This window comes from Melitaea cinxia, chromosome 20 (assembly GCF_905220565.1).
Source record: "Melitaea cinxia chromosome 20, ilMelCinx1.1, whole genome shotgun sequence".
Classification (NCBI taxonomy): Eukaryota; Metazoa; Arthropoda; class Insecta; order Lepidoptera; family Nymphalidae; genus Melitaea; species Melitaea cinxia.
The window spans coordinates 13,897,269-13,902,242 of record NC_059413.1 but is presented as its reverse complement, the minus strand read 5'-3'; the positions used below and the strand labels follow the sequence as shown (position 1 = coordinate 13,902,242).

The 4,974-nt window shown below is 30.3% G+C and overlaps 1 non-coding gene across 1 annotated transcript; it reads left to right on the top strand.

Moving 5' to 3' along the window:
* The first annotated feature begins 4,193 nt into the window (after window positions 1-4,193).
* On the top strand, window positions 4,194-4,266 carry Trnar-acg. Its single transcript has one exon. It is a non-coding gene; the product is annotated as a tRNA-Arg (tRNA).
* Window positions 4,267-4,974: the final 708 nt, after the last annotated feature.

Here is a 4,974-nt window from a genome sequence, read left to right as displayed (position 1 = left end):
GTTTTATTGCTGCTTTAGTATTTGTTTGTAACTGACAGCAAGAATATACGATTTGTTTTATTGCATGCGATGATAGGCTGCATTAAGTGCATTTGTTGTTACGAAATAACTATAAAATATTTTACAAGTTCCTGACTTGTTATACTAGCTAATGTACGCGACTTCGTTCGCATAGACTCATGTTACCAACCTTTTTTACTACCCTGTGGGAAATATATAATTTTTCCGGGATTACAAGTAACCTTTTAGTATTCCAGACTTTATAATATAGTGTCTCTAGTAAGTACACGGTATAATTCAGAAACAAGGACTTGCAATAGTAACTTACTAAACATTTAAAACAGTTGTCGATTCATCTAAAAAATGAGTTATAAAAATGTCATAAAAAAGGACGTAGTAAAAGCATAATCATCTAAATTGTAATAATAAAAACTACACTGAGTAAAACGTTTATTTTATAACGTAAAAGCTTACATCAAAATAGAAAAAGGCTAAAAGCACAGACAAATAACCGGGATTAAATAGAAAACTTTTAATTCCCTTTACATCAGAAATGTTAAAAGCACCAAACAACAGACGTCATAAAAAATTAAATTATCTAAATTCTAAGGACCAGTTTCACCGGTTATGGGTGAAGTTTATCCTGCGAATAAATTATAAATAGACTTTAACCGCAGGAGGTAGAATATGCCATTAGGAATTGTTTCTCTTCAATTAATAAACTACAACTCTTAGATGTAGTAAGTATTAGTTGGATACCGTCGTCTGGCAAATAGCGTGAACGGCAAACGGTGAAACAGGCCCTAAATGTGATTTTTACACGTCACACTCGCAGAAATCGTTACAGCCAGACATCGCGTGACTGCGGTGACCAGGCTAGACACTGCAAATACCTACTCGCTATAATATTAGTCTGGATGGGAAAACCCATGACAATGCCAAGAAATTCGATTAATTTTGTGTTTCATAAAAATAAATGGGTTCTATAAATTATGGTTCTTTTGACATCGTTATGCGTCTGTTTATTTTTTAATCTATGACTTATTGTATGTGACAAATTATATCAAGCTACAATTTTAAATGTAAAAAAAAGGTTCCAACCAACCCACGCTAATAAAATTAACATCAGTGACCACGTAGTGATAAAAATCCTTATTTCATAAAACTTAAATAGCTTTATGTTAAATGAAGATATCACAATAATTTTAATGTTTTATCTTATTAATAAAACTTAGAAGACAAAACTTAAAATATATTTTTGTGACATATGCACAAGAAGACATCTGCCATTTTTTACAAATAAGGTATAAAACCCTACACAAAATATAATACACTGGTGTTGAGTACTATAAAATAAAAACGTAATAAATAATTATAATAATAAATAAACAAACTTATAATTTGCTAATATTAAAAAAAATTAAATTTTTTAAATCATGGTAACCCCACAGCTCCCTTGCGCATCCCTATGCAATCATTTTTTTACTCTGAACGTCACTCTAAATAATATTAAATTTATTCTGTGCCATAAAGAAGTTTTACAACTAGCATGTCATTTGATATCTTCTATTTTTTCCTAATAATGGATGGATGGATATTTGTTAGACTGTCATGAAAAAACTATTGAACCGAATGTAATGCAATTTTGTACGTAGACAGCTAGAACTCCAGAAAACATACTTACTTTACTTTGTATACCGAAATTTCCACGGGAGTGGAAATAATGATAGTAAGACCGCGCAGTTAGTATCATAAATGCAAAAGTTTGGACGTAAAAACTACTGATTGCAACTTGAATTGGAAATTAGTGAATAGATATTTGGATATATTTTAAGGGATCCGAAGTTACTTGGGTAAAACCGCGAAGCAAATCTGTACTAATATTACAAAGCTAAAGAGTATCTTTATTTGCACGCACTTGTCTCAGGAACTAGTGGTTGGAATTGAAATTTTTTTTTGCATTGGTTAGTTTATTTTATTCACAGAGGAAGGCTATTGACTTTATTATATTTGTATGTATGTATTTTTTTTTTTTTTTTGGAACGAAGTTGCTTACGGTGCGTTGCGGAGGGGGCGGACCCTAGCCGGCAAAATCGTTTTTAACCGACTTCCAAAAACGGAGGAGGTTCTCAATTCGACTGTTTTTTTTTTTTTTTATGTATGTTACATCAGAACTTTTGACCGGGTAGACCGATTTCGACAAATTTTGTTTTAATCGAAAGGTAGTGTGTGCCAATTGGTCCCATTTAAATTTATTTGAGATCTAACAACTACTTTTCGAGTTATATCCAATAATGCGTTTTTACTTGACGCTTTTTTCGTCGACCTACGTTGTATTATACCACATAACTTTCTACTGGGTGTACCGATTTTGATAATTATTTTTTTGTTGGAAAGGGGATATTCCTAGTTTGGTACCGTGATAAGGAAACCAGGATCTGATGATGGGATCCCAGAGAAATCGAGGGAAACTCTCGAAAATCCGCAATAACTTTTTACTGGGTGTACCGATTTTGATAATTTTTAATTTAATCGAAAGCTGATGTTTATCATGTAGTCACATATACATTTTATCGAGATCTGATAACTACTTTTTGAGTAATCTTTGATAACGCGTAGTTGCTTGACTATTTTTTCGTCGATCTGCGTTGTATTACTTGTCGATGTAATTGAAGTCGGTTTTTTTTTCGTTTGCGCGCAAACACAATTATTATGTATAGTTTTTGTATGCTCGCTGTACAGTGTCTAATACAGTAGAGTATACGTCTACGTGATGAATGTTATAATTATTATTTATGAATCATTGTGAATGAAATAAAAGTTTAAAGTAGTTTTTGATTTTTATCGAAAATAAAATAACAATAAAAAATTATACCCAAATAATTATTTTCTTATTACCTCGACTAAAACTTGAAATTAATTATGTAATAAGGAACCTCGTTCCTATCTGGTGTCACACACACCACACGTTTTTTCTCAAATTAACGCGGGCACCCAAACCGCGGTACACCGCTAGTCCTACTACCTATTATAAATTAGAAAGTTTATCAGTATCGATGCACCTTACCCTTTCACATATCTATTGAATGTACGGAATTTTAATATTATATTTATAATTAAAATTTTATTACATATAAAAACACGATTATATTCGTTTTGTCTATAATTGAATATTGGACATATTTCATTAATAATATATAATAAAACAGCAATAAAATATATTAATTTAATTACTGAGAGTAATTAGTAACATTTGCTTGAACTCTTATTTATGAGCAATTAATATTTATAGCTAATTATTTAATAAATATTTAATATTAAGCGATTTCGATTGATTCTGTTTCGTTTTCTCGTACCTACCTACTATGTCATTATATTATTCCAGTAAAAGAATCTTTAAAATCGTTTTAGTTCTTGACGTAAAATATAGTGAATATGTGATGAGAGCGTTACGAAAAGTGTGATCGGGCGACGCAAATGGAAGTTAAGAGGGAGATATAACTTAGTATAGATAGAAAGAGAGAGAGTTACGTTTCGTAACTTTTGCTTCCGTGTGGAACACTCTTTTTTTTTTTTGTCTATGGGCCTGTTAAAAAATATAAATATATCCTGCTTATAATATTAGTACAAATATAATGATTCATACCTTCCTATATATTTTTAAAGCACGCACTGTACTGGATATTTACAAATTAGTCAAATTAGAGATAAAACTTAAATTTAAGTATTACAATAACAATACAATTAAAATAAAAATAATTTTTATCATTATTATTTATATAATTTTTACTCAATCTTATAAACATATAAAATTCTCGTGTTACAATTTTAGTTAACATACTCTTAAACGGCTGGACAGATTTTTATGAAATTTTGTGTACATATCGGTAGGCTATGATCTATTTTTGAGAATGGCTATGATATATTTTTCATATCCCAAAGCTAGGGAGAGGTATAATGGGGGTTAATAACATATTATAACGTTTGCGAGGTCAGCTAGTGTTTATATATATTTTGTTCCTTTTTTTATTTAACTTCGCCTATTACTACTATACTTATATTTAAAAAAAACTGTTAAAACGCTTTAGAAATAGTCAAACAATCTAAAAATAAAATGTAAGATAACATTTACTATTTTTATAACAGACAGCGTTGATAAGAACTAGTTCCACAAATTGAACATATTTATCATGGGCCCTGTGGCGCAACGGATAACGCGTCTGACTACGGATCAGAAGATTCCAGGTTCGAATCCTGGCAGGGTCGCAGAAAATACGTTTTTGTTTTTTTCTTACCTTTTTTTTATTATTATGCTTTTGTGATTTAAATATATTTTTCATGACAAATATAAACTCGAGTATTTTTCTTTTAATATTATATTTGAAAAATTTGCTTTTTTTATGTAATATGATTTTGTAGTGCAATAGGTATGTAAAACGTATGTATCTACACATTTTGTCTTCGAAATTGAAGACTGGAATACAGTGTTTTATTATTTTTTTATCGCTGTGTTGTGCTGTGTTACCTCATGACTTTTTTACTGGGTGTACCGATTTTGATTATTCTTTATTTTAATCGATATCTGGCGCTTGGATTAAAATCTGACAAGTACTTTTTGAATTATCTATACAAATAAAAAAATTGGAGTGTCTGTTTGTAATATTAAAATAATCAGTTTTTACTAAATCCATATGTATGTATTGTATACAGTATACACGGTACATAATATGCCAAAATAACTTTTTTGCAATTTTCGTCTGTCTGTCTAATCTGTTTGTTCCGGCTAATCTCTGAAACGGCTAGGCAGATTTTGACGGGATTTTCACTGGCAGATAGCTGATGTAATAAGGAATAACTTTAGCTACTTTTATTTTAGGAATTTATTTATTTTATAACACTGCGCAGTTAAAAATAACTTTTTGTTAAATTCCACGCGAACGAAGCCGGGGACACAGGTAGTCTCTAATAATTCGT